General features: G+C 43.4%; 1 protein-coding gene across 1 annotated transcript in view; it reads right to left on the bottom strand.

Moving 5' to 3' along the window:
- The window catches only part of GPR19 (G protein-coupled receptor 19), a 28527-nt gene extending 13300 nt beyond the window's left edge, over positions 1–15227 (bottom strand). The window contains exon 1 of the mRNA XM_009003303.4: positions 15005–15227. The gene's annotated coding sequence lies outside the window, so the exon portion shown is untranslated. The remainder of the gene's footprint in view (positions 1–15004) is intronic.
- Positions 15228–15495: the final 268 nt, after the last annotated feature.

The raw sequence follows: 15495 nt of genomic DNA, 5'->3' as shown, positions 1-15495 counted from the left end.
GGTCATGTTGGCATCTCTTTAGGGGTGACCACCCCCATGGATGTATAAAGAATACTATCTAATATTTCTCATCCCAACAGCTGCTTAGTAGCTTAGCAGAGTTTCGTGTATACAGGACCCAGCTGCAGATTTAATCCTGAACTTCCCTACCTCCCTACATTCACACAAAATCTGTAAAGTAAGATAAAATGTAAAAGAAACAAGTACAAAAAAAAAGCGTGATGACTCATGCTTATAATTCCAGCACACTGGGAGGCTGAGGTAGGTGGATCACTTGAGGTTAGGAGTTTTGAGACCAGCCTGGCCAACATGGTGAAACCCTGTCTCCACTAAAAAAACAAAAATTAGACAGACATGGTGGCACGTGCCTGTAATCCCAGTTACTTGGGAGGCAGGAGAATTGCTTGAACCCTGGAGGTGGAGGTTGCGTGAGCCGAGATCACAGCACTGCACTCCAGCCTGGGTAACAGAACAAGATTCCATCTCAAAAAAAAAAAAAAAACAAAAAAAAACCTCACCCTAAGAAAATAGTCTTCAATCATAACATTTGTCTATTTTTTAAAAAATCACTTAGTGTGGCCAGAGTTGTGTTCATTGCTGGGGACAGTTATAATAATTAGACAGACAAGATGCCTGGTTTTTTTTTTTTGGAGATGGAGTCTTACTCTGTTGCCCAGGCTAGAGTGCAATGGCATGATCTTGGTTCACTGCAACATTTGCCTCCTGAGTCCAAGCGATTCCCCTGCCACAGCCTACTGAATAGCTGGGATTACAGGCACACAACACCATGCCCGGCTAATTTCTGTATTTTTAGTAGAGATGGGGGTTTCACCATGTTGGCCAGGCTGGTCTCGAACTCCTAACCTCAAGCTATCCACCTGCCTCGGCCTCCCAAAGTGCTGGGTGTAATAGCCTCTTAACTATTCTCCCTGCTTCTACTTTTGGCCACCTGGACAGCAACTAAAGTTGTATTTTTAAAACATAAATTGGGGTGAGAGGGTTAATAAAAGACATGTCATATTAATTTCACTCCTTAGCTAAAACCTGTGATGAATTTTCCTTCAATAGAATAAAACCATGCCTCACAATGCCCTGTGTGATCGTACTCTTGCCCACCTTTCCCGTTATAATATATTATACTATATTATATTTTTCATTTTCTTTGACATTTATATGCTACAGCCACGTAACAAGCTCATTCCTGCACCAGGGTCTTTGCACTCCTCATTTCTTCTGCCTGAATATTATGGCTGACTTCCTGTCATTGGGGTTTCAGATGCAATAGAACCTCTTCAGAGAACCCTTCTCTAACCACTCCATCTAAAACCAGACTCTGTAATCCCAGCACTTTGGGAGGCCGCGGCAGGCAAATCATGAGGTCCGGAGTTCGAGACCAGCCTGGCCAACATGGTGAAACCCATTTCTACTAGAAATACAAAAACTTAACTGGGCGTAGTGGCAGGTGCCTGTAATCCCAGCTATTTGGGAGGCTGAGGCAGGAGAATCATGCCGCTGCACTCCAGCCCAGGTGACAGAGTGAGACTCTCTCTCTCTCTCATAAAAAAAACCAAAATCAAAAACAAAAAACCAGACCCTGTTTCAGTCAGGATACTTTCAGAGGCGTGTAACAAAACTCCAAGTGGCTTAAGCCAGAAAGATACTGATGCTTGTTTAGTAAGCCTGGAGGGGAGTGTTCTAGCCGCACCAGTGTCAGGGCACCATGTCTCAGTGAGTCTCAGCCCTGACCTCAGAAGATACCACCCAGTGCCCTGGCATCTTCATATGACAGTTTGCAGAGGCAAGAAGCAGACAGGCAGCCAAGCCCACCACACACCTCTTTTCTTTTATCAAGGAAGCAGTATTTTTTCCACGAACCTCCCAACACCTTTCCAGGAGACTTTCCTTGTCTCCAGATAGAAGATTATACTGATGTGACCATACCTAGCTGCAAGGGATAGTGGGGAAATTGTCTTCCCGTTTTAGCCTCTTAAGAAAGAGGCAAGAGAGGGAGGAGTTGGGAATGGTCACTGGGTAACCAACTAACCAACCATCTGCCGCTCCATTTCCCATCAGTTCTTGGGCCCTCATTCTGCTTTATTTTTCTACACAGCACTAATCATTCCTGAATTATTGACATTTTTATTTCTTTAGCTAGGCAAAACAAATAAACAGGCAAATATTTAGGCCATAGTTAGGCAAAACCCTGTCTCTACTAAAAATACGAAAGTTAGCCCAGTATGGTAGTGGGCACCTGTAATCCCAGCTACTTGGGAGGCTGAGGCAAGAGAATCACTTGAACCCAGGAGGTGAAGGTTGCAGTGAGCTGGGATCGCACCACTGCACTCCACCCTGGGTAACAGAGCCAGACTTCATCTCAAAAAAAAAAAATTGGATAGACTGGATAAAGAAAATGTGGCACATATACACAATGGAATACTATGCAGCCATAAAAAAGGATGAGTTCATGTCCTTTGCAGGGACATGGGTGAATCTGGAAACCATCATTCTTAGCAAACTGACACAAGTACAGAAAACCAAACACCACATGTTCTCACTCATAAGCAGGTGTTGAACGATGAGAACACATGGACACAGCAAGGGGAGCATCATACACTGAGGTCTGTCGCAGGGTTGGGGGCTAGGGGAGGGATAGCAGGGGGTGGGGAAGTTGGGGAGGAATAACATTAGCAGAAATACCTAATGTAGGTGAAGGAGGGATGGAGGCAGCAAACCACCATGGCATATGTATACCTACGTAACAATCCTGCAAGATCTGCACATGTACCCCAGAACTTAAAGTGTAATTAAAAAAAAGAGAGACTATTACAGCCTGGGCAACATAGTCAGACCCTATCTCTACTAAATAAATAAATAAAAATTAGTTGGGTGTGGTGGGAAGCTGAGGAAGGAGAACTGCTTGAGCCCAGGAGGTTGAGGCTATAGTAAGCTGTGATCACACCACTGTGCTCCAGCCTGGATGACAGAGTGAGACCCTGTCTCTAAATAAATAAATAAGACACTATTACAGGAATCTAAGTAAGTGATGATGGTGGCTTAGACCAGGGTGGTAGCAGTGTAGGTGGAGAAAAGTAGATAAATATTGAAAATATTGGCCGGGCACGGTGGCTCACGCCTATAATCCCAGGACTTTGGGAGGCCGAGGTGGGTGAATCACTTGAGGCCAGGAGTTTGAGACCAGCCTGGCCAATATGGTGAAACCCTGTCTCTACTAAAAATATACAAAAATTAGCCATGTGTGGTGGTGCATGCCTGTAATCCCAGCTACTCAAGAGGCTGAGACAGGAGAATTGCTTGAACCTGGGAGGCGGATGTTGCAGCGAGCTGAGATCGCGCCACTGTACTCCAGCCTGAGTGACAGAGTGAAACTCTCTCAAAAAAAAAAAAAGAAAAAGAAAAGAAAATATTATGAGCTGGGGGTGGTGACTCACGCCTGTAATCCCAGTACTTTGGGAGGCCAAGGCGGGTGGATCACAAGGTTAGGAGTTCAAGATCTGGCCTGGTCTATAAGGTGAAACCCCGTCTCTACTAAAAATACAAAAATTAGCTGGGTGTGGTGGCACGTGCCGGTAGTCCCAGCTGCTCAGGAGGCTGAAGCAGGAGAATTGCTTTAACCTGGGAGGCAGAGGTTGCAATCAGCCAAGATCCCACCACTGCACTCCAGCCTGGGCAACAGAGTATGACTCCATCTCAAAAATAAAAAAGGAAATATTATGGAGACAGACCCAACAAGATTAGCTGATGTGTGATTGGGTTAGGGGATGGGCATGACTCCTAGTTTTGAGAGTCTGAGAGCAAGAGAAAAAAATTTTAGGGAACTTGAAATCAGTAATGCTATTTTAGACAAGTCAAATTCCCACTAGATATCCATGTAGAGGTAGCAGTTGGCTATTGAATATGTAAGTTTGAAAAAAATGTCTTTTGAAAACCTTTGCCCATTTTAATCAATTCATTCATCACTCCATAAATATACACTAAGATCACACTATGCTCCAAAATGCACTATGCTCATAATCAGATACACAATGGTAACAAAACTGTATCCCCACCCTCATGAAGAATCCAAAATGCACTATGCTCATAATCAGATACACGATGGTAAACAAAACTGTATCCCCACCCTCATGAAGATTCCAAAATGCACTATGCTCGTAATCAGATACACGATGGTAACAAAACTGTATCCCCACCCTCATGAAGATTCCAAAATGCACTATGCTCGTAATCAGATACACGATGGTAACAAAACCTCATCCCCACCCTCATGAAGATTCCAAAATGCACTATGCTCATAATCAGATACACGATGGTAACAAAACTGTATCCCCACCCTCATGAAGATTCCAAAATGCACTATGCTCGTAATCAGATACACGATGGTAACAAAACTGTATCCCCACCCTCATGAAGATTCCAAAATGCACTATGCTCATAATCAGATACACGATGGTAACAAAACTGTATCCCCACCCTCATGAAGATTCCAAAATGCACTATGTTCATAATCAGATACACGATGGTAAACAAAACTGTATCCCCACCCTCATGAAGATTCCAAAATGCACTATGCTCGTAATCAGATACACGATGGTAACAAAACCTCATCCCCACCCTCATGAAGATTCCAAAATGCACTATGCTTATAATCAGATACACGATGGTAAACAAAACTGTATCCCCACCCTCATGAAGATTCCAAAATGCACTATGCTCATAATCAGATACACGATGGTAACAAAACTATCCCCACCCTCATGAAGAATCCAAAATGCACTATGCTCGTAATCAGATACACAATGGTAACAAAACTGTATCCCCACCCTCATGAAGAGCATAGTCTGATTTGTTGTAGAGGGGTGGAGAGTAATAAACAGATGAGAAGAAATGAATGTAGTAAGTTGTAGCAAGTCCAGTGAAAGAAGAGTAGGCTGCTATAAGAGAGCATGGCGAGGACCCTCCCCTGGGCTGGGGTTGGGGAGGCAGTGGAAGCAGCAGCAGAGAGGATGAAGATGGCTCATCTAAGGTAGACTCAGCAGGAGCCCTGCTGTTTGAACCCAGGAGGTGGAGGTTGCAGTGAGCCAAGATGGAGCCACTGCACTCCAGCCTTGGCAATGGAGCCAGACTCAGTCTCAAAAAGAATTAAAAAAAAAAAAAAAAAAAAGAGGCTATCAGAGCCTGGGCAACATAGTCAGACCCTATCGCTACCAAATAAATAAATATTTGAATTTAAGAGAGTGTAGCCAACATGCTGCCTTAGGTCCCAGCCACGTTCCAGGTCCTTAACAATGCTTTAGGCTCCATGAAGGCTGGACTTAGGACTATTGTGATAGTCTGTTGTCCTGGAGGCAATTCAGAGTTTTTGTAGACAAAAGAACATAAACTATCATGTGGGGAGCAGGTTAGGGTGACAGAGGGATAAGAGGAGCTGAAAGGAACAAAGTAACCACATAGATGTTGTTCTGCGTAAGAATGCCAGGACCTAGGAAGAGGAAGGGAGTCTCCGTAATGTTTGCCAGTGATGTTCCAGTCATCCTGGTAGGATAGAGCCTCGCCCTTATTCAAAGGAAGTTCTGTGAGTAGCAGGCAGAATGGTCCCCTAAAGATATCCACGCCCTAATCCCTGGAACCTGCGCATTCATTTATGTTACATAGCAGAAGGATTCTGCATAATAATGAAGATTATGAGACTTAAAGTAGGGAGATTATCCTGGATTATCCAGGTAGCCCCAATCTAATCACAGGAGCGCTTAAATGCAGAGAACTTTCTCTGGTAGTAGCAGGAGAAGTCAAAGAGAGAATCCAAGCATGAGAAAGAATTGACATGCTATTGCAGGCTCTGAGATGCAGGGACCCACAAAGATGGACCAGGATGAGGCCTCTAGGAGGTATGGTGGCTCCCACCTGACAGCCATCAAGGAAATAGGATCTTAGTCTTGCAATCACAAGGCACTGGATTCTGCCAACAATCTGAATGAACCTGGAAGGGCAGTCAACCTTAGAGCCTCTAAAAAGGATCACGGTCCTGCTAAGATCTTGATTTTCACTCTGGGAGACTCTAAGCAGAGAACCCAGCCAAACCTACCCAGACTTCTGACCTGCAGAACTCTGAGATAATAAACAGTGTTATCTTAAGCCACTAAATTGATGTTAACTTGTTACAGCACAATAGAAACGAGTATAGCATTTCTTATATAATTGAGTGTGAGTACTACAATTCATACCAGTCATTGGATCACCTTCTACTACCCCACTAGCATCTGAAATATTAGAAAACCCCAAATCTTAAAAAGTATAGTGCTTTCTACTTCGCCTTACACATTGGGCTGGGGGCTAAGAAACCTGGGTTCTAATTCTGATTATAAGCACTGAACAAGTCAAAAGACCCCAGTCTTATTATTTCAGCATAAGGACCTTAAGTAAATCAATCTCCCCGAATCCGTTTCCATGTCTACAATATGCATAAGTTTGCCTAGATGATTATTTCTAAGGTCATTTCAGCTCTATGAGCAAAAAGTGACAGGTGGACATTGTTATCTGAGATGAGCTCATTTAATTTATAACCCTCCACTTTCACCTGGCAGGGAGCTTGTCCTGAGAGTGCACTTTGATGGGAGGAGTGGGAAGTCGTTTAGGGCTGCCGGGGACCCAGCACTGGTAGTTTTTTATATCAAAGATCAGTAGCATGGGTCTCCAAAGGAAAGATGAATTTTACCTAGGTCCAGCCCAGCCTTCCACAGTAATTATCCTCGAAATGTCAACAATTTCTTACTGAAGATTCCTTGCAAGCAGTGGTCTGGTCAAAGAGAAGCTGCCGCCTGTGTTTGCTTTCCGTTCTGTCTAATACCAAACCTCTCAGAGAAGAGAAACACTTCTAGAACCGAGTGTCCTCTGTCGATTTTCTACACCTTTCTTCCCAGTACGAGGTCTTTCAACTTCTGAAGAAAACAATTTGACCAAGGAATTTGCACCTCACTAAATTCAATTCATTACAGCAAAGGTTGTCGAACACCTGCTGTGTGCTCATTGAGTTAGGAAACCGGTTGTTTTGGAGGTAAATATTTGGTTTCGTTTCTAAGTTCTGACTTCAGTATCAAGAGGCAAAGACTAGACTTAATAAAAGTCAAAGCGAAGAGCAATGAAGGAGTTGGGATTTACAGCTATTTAAAAAGAAAGTGAAGGACTTTTAAGAAACGAGTATAGGCCGGGCATGGTGGCTCATGCCTGAAATCACAGCACTTTGGGAGGCCGAGGCTGCCGGATCACGAGGTCAAGAGGTCAAGACTATCCTGGCTAACCTGGTGAAATCCCACCTCTACTAAAAATACAAAAATTATCTGGGCATGGTGGCATGCACCTGTAGTCCCAGCTACTCAGGAGGCCGAGGCAGGAGGATCACTTGACCCCAGGAGGTGGAGGTTGCAGTGAGCCGAGATGGTGCCATTGCACTCCAGCCTGGGCAACAGAGTGAGACTCTGTCTCTAAATTAAAAAATAAAATCAAAGAATTAGCCAGATATGGCAGCACTTGCTTTAAAAACAGAAACAAAACAAAACAAAACAATACGAGTACAGGCACTGAGCAGGAAGTTACTAAGCACGTTTCTCAGGAAGATTCACCTTCCGTCTCACATCTCACGTCAACATCCGGGTAAACTTTCATCTGTACCACTTCCCTCAGTCAGGGTTTTCTAGAAAGCAACCTTCAAGTTTATGAAGCAAATGTTAATTCTTTTTTTTTTTTTTTTTGTGAGACAGAATCTCGTTCTGTCTCCCAGGCTGGAGTGCAGTAGTGCATTCTTGGCTCACCACAACCTTTGCCTCCTGGATTGAAGCGATTCTTGTGCCTCAGCCTCCCAAGTAGTTGGGATTACAGGCATGTGCACCACGGGCAGTTAATTTTTGTATTTTTAGTAGACATGGAGTTTAGTAGACCATGTTGGCCAGGTCTTGAACTCCTGGCCTCAAGCAACCCACCCATCTCAGCCTCCCAAAGTGCTGGGATTACAGGCATGTGCCACTGCGCCTGGCCACAGATGTTAACTTTAATATTGCATTAACGTGTATTTTTTCATGGACAAATTATGCCACTATATGAGAACATGGATGAACATGTATTTATGTACCTGTCACCTGGATACTATATATACTCAGCGCCATCTGTTTTTAGACAGTTTATAAATGATCACTTCTCAGGGCTTCTGAGTTCAATGCTCTCTACATATCGGTAATGGCTGACTCAAATCAGCTATGACAGCAATTTTCAATCTTTCTTTTTCAGGGACACATGACAAATGTGTTCATATGTGTGATATATCCTCATGGATATATCCAGAATTATGGGCAATTCTAGGAGCTTGACCTGTAATTCCAACCCTTTAATCTCCTCCTAAGAATCATACTGAAACAAAATTGTTATATTTATGTATCCTTAAATTTATTCCAATTAATTGTAAAAAAAATAAACTACTGATTATTTATTAGTAAGCAGTTACTTGCAGCATGCTGTGTTTGGGTCACAGCAATATATTTTGACACCTTTGTTGATATACACGGTCCTGATATGCTGCGAACATACACATGAAATCTAAATTCTTAAAGGCTAAGGTGCTTGGCCCAGAGAACCACGGAAAGTTAGTAAGAGAGAAAAGTGCAGTTATTCTCTCTACTGGGCAACTGTGAGCGTATAACCAGTTCTCTGAGTCTACTAATAAGCATTTTATAAGAATCTACCAATGAGCACTTTTCTTTTCTTTTCTTTCTTTTTTTTTTGAGACCGAGTTTCACTCTTGTTACCCAGGCTGGAGTGCAATGGTGCAATCTCGGCTCACCGCAACCTCCGCCTCCTGGGTTCAGGCAATTCTCCTGCCTCAGCCTCCTGAGTAGCTGGGATTACAGGCACGCGCCACCGTGCCCAGCTAATTTTTTGTATTTTTAATAGAGACGGGGTTTCACCGTGTTGACCAGGATGGTCTCGATCTCTTGACCTCGTGATCCACCCGCCTCGGCCTCCCGCACTTTTCTTGATCCATAAAGCCACTGACATTCCAGCAAAGTTTCATGGCCTGCACCCAAATGTAAAGATTTATTTCCCTCTTTGGATATAGAATAAAATATCTTTATGTGCATTTTCTTTCTTTCTTTTTTTTTTTTTTACTTTATTGGGTTGGTGCAAAAGTAGCTGCAGTTTTTCCCATGAAAAGTAATGGCAAAAACTGCAATTACTTTTGCACTGACCTAACATTTTATTTTGAGACAGAGTCTCACTCGGTTACCCAGGCTGGAGTGCAGTGGTGCCATCTTGACTCACTACAACCTCTGCCTCCTGGGTTGGAGAGATTCTTGTGCCTCAGCCTCCTGAGTAGCTGGAACCACGCCCAGCTAATTTTTGTATTTTTTTTGTAGAGACGGGGTTACACCATGTTGCTCAGGTGTGTCTCAAAGTCCTGACCTTGAGTGATCTGCCCACCTCGACCTCCAAAAGTACTGGCATTTTAGGCATGTGCCACCATGTCTGGCTCTTCATGTGCATTTTAAATATGAGGACGCTATATAATATAGTGGCTGAGAGCACAGGATCTAGACTAGTGGTTCCCAATCAGAGATAATTCCACCTCACAGGGAACATTCGGCAATGTCTGGAGACGTTTTTAGGTGTCACATCTGGGAGAGGGAAGTGTTACTGACATCTGGTGGGTAGAAGCCAGGGATGCTGCCCAACATTCTACAATGGGTTGGGCACAGTGGTTCATGCTTATCATCGCAGCATGTTGGGAGGTTGGGGTGGGAGGATCAATTGAGGCCAGAAGTTTAAGGTAAGCCTGGGCAACACAGTAAGACCGTGTCTCTATAAAAAAAATTAAAACTAAAAGAATATTTGCTGGGCATGGTGGTGCATGCTTACAGTCCCAGCTCCTTGGGAGGTTGAGGTGGGAGGATAACTTAAGCCTAGGAGTTTGAGGCTGCAGTGAGCCATGATTGTACCACTGCACTCGAGACTGGGTGACAGAGTGAGACCTTGTCTCTGTGAAAATGAAAACAAAAAATCAAAACTACAATGACAAGGACAGTCCCCCCCACTGCCACCACGACACAGACTTTTCTGGCCCCAAATGCCAATAGTGTTAAGGTTGAGAAAGCCTGCCCTAGGGTCAGCCTGCCTGGGGTTCAAATCACTTATAATCTGTGTAGCCATTGGTAAATTATTTTACAAGTTTGTGTTTACTGAGTGTCTTCAACAATAAAATTAGAATAAATAATAATAACAATACTCACTTTATTGATTTTTTAATGATAATTACACAAAAAAGGAGCTAAGGAGGAAGGCTGGAACAAAGCAAGTGCTCAACAAACATCTGCTTTTGCTGTCATTATTACATGCACTGAAAACCACTGAGAAGGAGTACACCAAAATTTTAACAGTGATTGTTTCCAGGTGGCAAGATCACACTGGTTTTTATTTCATTATCCTTTCATACCACTTTATACTTTCCAAATTTTCTAGAATGATGTTTGTATTCATCTGATATCCAAAATGTTTTAAAAGAAAGCAGAGAAAAGAAATTTACCTGTGATATAGTAAAAAGAGCAGAGAACGAAAGGACCTAGATTCAGATCCTGACTCTACTTGCTGTCTGTGGACACTGAGCAGGGAAGTTAACCTCTTTCAGCTTCATTTTCCTCAGTCAAAACTGGGGCTAATGCTGCATATCATAGAGAGTTGCTAGGAGATTAAACATGCCAGACTTGCAGCATCTGGGAGAGTATACTGAATGAAAGGCTCCAGGAGATAACTGTTTTAAAGGTTTGGCCAAAGGAAAATGACTCTACAAACAGGGAAATATATTCATGATGGTAACTCCCCTTTTGCCTTTTATTTTTTGTTTTTTGAGATCCGATCTCACTTTGTCACCCAGGTTGGAGGGCAGTGGAGTGATCACAGCTCACTACACCCTAAACTTCCCAGGCCCATGCAATCTTCCCGCCTCTGCCTCCTGAGTAGCTGGGACCACAGACGTGTGCCACCATACCCAGCTATTTTTGTAGATCTCCCTATTTTTTTTTTTTTTGAGACGGAGTTTTGCTCTGTTGTCCAGGCTGGAGTGCAGTGGCGCAATCTCAGCTCACTGCAACCTCTGCCTCCCAGGTTCAAGTGATTCTCTTGCCTCAGCCTCCTGAGTAGCTGATATTATAGGCACCTGCCACCATGCCTGACTAATTTTTGTATTTTTAGTAGAGATGGGGTTTCACCATTTTGGCCAGGCTGGCCTAGAACTCCTGACCTCAAGTTATCCGCCCACCTCGGCCTCTCAAAGTGCTGGGACTACAGGCATGAGGCACCGTGCCTGGCCTAAGGTCTCCCTATGTTTAGGCTGGTCTCAAACTCCTAGGTTCAAGCGATCCTCCGGCCTTAGTCTCCTAAAGTGCTGGGATTACAGGCGTGAGTCATGGCACTCAGCCTCCCTTTTTTCTTTTTAAACCATCCTCTTAGAGAGCACAACACCCATGTCATCCCATTTTTTACCTTGACTGATAGAGAAGAAACTGCATCCACACTTAGGTCCTTCTCTCTCTTCTCTCCTCTCCCTACATACACTCTAGGAAGGGATTTGATCATCCCCCGGCAGGCCCTGACTCATTTGGCAGGGTTTACTTGCAGGCAAGCCGTTTTTTCTGAAAGGCAGGACCTAGGTACCACTTTTTCATATTCTTCACCCTAGCTCATTCTCCCTCTTCTTATTTCTGCTCTCACCCATCACCTCTAGGTTGAAATCATACTTGGCAAGGCCTCTCCGTAAGGGGAAGCCTCTCCACTTTCTCTCCCTCTGTTCTATCCTCCCATGTCACTGGTTGAGTAGGTTGCCCCCTTTTAGATTGCAGAGGGCTGCGTAGGAAGCCCAGCTAGGCGTCCAGATCCACGGCTCATGTGTGTGCTAGCCCTGCCTATCTGAGAAGCCCTGCGTGTGTGGGGGGCATGGAGCACTTGCCAGCTGGTTAGTGCTTCCATCATGGCTGTTGTTTCTTTTGTGCAGCTCGCTCAGCAGGTAATGCTTGAGGTGAGCAGCATATGCTCACCTCAAGAATTCAAGGACTTGCACTTTATCCACAACCCCTTCATGATTTAATTAGATGGAAAAATCATAGGTTATGTTTGTGTATATGATCAGGAGTGTGACTATTTTAAGCCTCACTGTCTTGAGAACTTGAATTTAAATCCTGACCAAGCTTTCAAAATGCCCCAGGACAAGCCTCTTCATTCGGTCCTAACTGCCATGGTTTGGGAAAGGCAGTCTGACCCTAACCCACACTGACACTCAAGATCCCAGAGTTCCCTGGGAAAGAGTCCTGCAGTCCCGTGAGCTTTCTATACAGAGTTCTAAGGAGGGGGAACCAGACTGAATCAGGAGAGAATTGCCTGAGGCAGGAGTTGACTTCTCAAGACATTCACTCTCAAACCGAGTTGAACTGTTTCAACACTGGGAGATGGGACCATGCGAAACATCAGAGGAAAGTAAGACTGTTGGGGGCGCTTCCATCTAGATATGAATACAAATATCAGAAGAACTCTACTCCAAATGTTAATAAAAATGTCAGGGGGATTGATGATCTCTAGGAAATAATTTATGTGCACTTTTTTTTTTTGAGACGGAGTTTCGCTCTACCCAGGCTGGAGTGCAATGGCGCGATCTCGGCTCACCGCGACCTCCGCCTCCTGGGTTCAGGTAACTCTCCTGCCTCAGCCTCCTGAGTAGCTGGGATTACAGGCACGCGCCACCATGCCCAGCTAATTGTTGGTATTTTTAGTAGAGACAGGGTTTCACCATGTTGACCAGGATGGTCTCGATCTCTTGACCTTGTGATCCACCCGCCTCGGCCTCCCAAAGTGCTGGGATTACCGGCGTGAGCTATGTGTACTTTCTAAACTCTAATTTGCTACTGTTCCAGGGCCAGCCTAACTATATAAACTTAGGCATAATTTCGACTGTTGCCGAATTCTTACTACACATGTGTCTCCTGTCATCCCTAAAACACACACAAAATAAAACAGGCATGGACTCCCCAATTAGCACCAGCAGAACACAGTCATTGTTCTGACTCTTCCCAGTCTCCATTCACCATATATTGAGAGCTCGACCATAAACAAGGCCTGGTGATGAGGGCTAGAAATCCAAAGAGGAAAGGATACTGTCCTTCAAGAAGCTCACTTCCTGTGACTATATAGCATAAAAGTGTTACTTGTCCCAGGGAAATGTAGATGTCAGCAGGGATCAAAGGCTTAAGCTTAAAGACTGAAGTTAAATATGGTAGGGGACACAATTACTTTTTAAAGTGCTGTGCAATAAAACCCTGAAGGGAACTAGTAACTTCTCTCAGTTTTTCCATAGCTTATAGGAGTCAGATCAGTCATCTTTTATTATCATAGACCACAAGGAAATCTACACGGATCAAAAAAAGGAAATCTTTGTATCTCAGAAATTTCTAGCAGTTAAAGTTATTAGCAAAGCTCCTCTTTTATCCTTAAAAACCTAAAATAATTTGCAAAAGAAATCTGTTCCCTTATTTTAAGGTATGATAAGATCATTTTAAAAGAATAAATCCAATCAGTTTGATGTTATAGTTTATATACATAATTTTACAAGTTTTTAATCTATTTATTTTATTTTGAGAACTCGGTAGGTGCTTTTAAAGACAATATGCTTAGGCTGGTCTTACTAGGTTCTGAGGATGGAAGAGTGTTTCTAGGTTTGATTTTTAAAACCCATGATATAATTCTAGATTTCTTTTTTCTTTAGACATCGGTTGGTCACCATAGTAACATAGTGTTTTACTACAGAGATCTATACAGCACAAGAGAAATAGAACAGCAATTACTTACTAAGTTACTTGGGGGTACAGAATGTGACTATAGGGATAATTTAAGATTAAATATAGATTTCTCTGCGGATCTCTTTTAGCAAAGCAAGCCAATTCAATCTTCTAGTAGCATCAGCTGAACAAAATTTGAAGCGAAACTGACACTGACATCATTTGAAATAATATGAGCAGGCAAGCAGCATAGCTCAGTGGTTAAGAGCATGGGCTTTGGGGTCAAGCTTCATAGGTCCAAGTTCTCCTTCTACTATTTGCTAGCTGTGTGACCTTTGGAAAGTTCCCTAACTTCTCTGTGCCTCTGTTTCTTCATCTTTAAAATGTGGGTAATAAACTATTCCTCAAAGTGTTGTTATAAGGATTCAATGACTGTTTGTGCTTAGAACAGTGCCTTGCACATAGCAAGAACTTTCTAAGTATCTGTAAAATAAATACAAAATAAAATTTAAATTTCCTAGCTCCTCTCTTTGTTCTGGAAATAGTCAAAGACATGAAAATTTGAGTTCATGGCTGATGATTTTAGCCCGTAACTTTGGTAGATTCCTTTGAGAACTTCCCCAGGGCCTTGTTGCTAGCAATTCTACAAGATGTGAAATTCTGTGGCAGTCTACTGTCCTAAATCAGAGCTGGGAACAATCACGAGACTTCTGGTACCAGGAACATCAGAAGGAAGAGGATCGCACAGCACAAAGGAACAGCACACCTGCCCACTTCGGCTCCCCAAGCCACTGCCAATAACCTCTAGGAACATGGGCATAGAATAAGCAGCTGAAAAGGGATGAAACAGGCTTTTATTGCAGTGATGATGAAACCTGCTTGGTTTCAGTAATTTTTTTCCCCTCTTTCCAGGATTCAAGAGGGAAAAATCCTTTTCATCAATGCTTTGTTTCATTAATTATCACTATACACAATTTCCATCTAATTTTTCAACAGGCACATATTCTGATGAATTATCATTTACAGAACTCCCTAGGCATCTTTTCTGGACTGGAAACAAATCTAAAGCCTCTAACCAGCATCTAAGGCAGGACAAAAATCTCCAAATTGCCTGGAAAAAAAGAAGGTATTACGTCCTCTGAGCCAAATTTCAGTCGCAGTACCAAGGGATCCCTATCACATACCTTCATCCGGACTTGATTTCAGAGACGTTCTCCTTAGATCTTCTTGGTCAGGAATAGCCCTTGCATAGGAGTTTGGAGAATGCCATAAACCACCAGGAAAGCCTGGAAACACATTCATTTCTGTCCTCTGCCTTCCCCTTGGCTCACAGCCTGCTTCCTGTTAGGGAGACAAGATGACGCTGTGCAGGGTAGACTGTTAAACCATCTTCCCGCCCCCAGCCCCACTCTCTTGATGCCCCTCCCTTCTTCTTTCTAAGGCGCTGGAATGTGTCACATGGGAAATGGATCATGTGGCTGAAGGAGAGAATGTAGCCATCTTCTCTCTCCCTTCCCCCACTTTTCCTTTCGGGAGCAAAGCAGCAGAAATCTCTGCCCTGATTGGCTCCGGCCAAAAATCTCCATATGAAAAGGGGAAGATTCAATCACCCAAACCCCCTGCCTTCTCTACTTTCTCTTTTTTCCATCTGAAGATTTTATCTTGAGCATTCAGA

The sequence above is a fragment of the Callithrix jacchus genome, chromosome 9, assembly GCF_049354715.1.
Source record: "Callithrix jacchus isolate 240 chromosome 9, calJac240_pri, whole genome shotgun sequence".
Lineage (NCBI taxonomy): Eukaryota > Metazoa > Chordata > Mammalia > Primates > Cebidae > Callithrix > Callithrix jacchus.
Note: the sequence above shows the minus strand (reverse complement) of the source record. Positions and strands in the feature narration are given on the sequence as shown.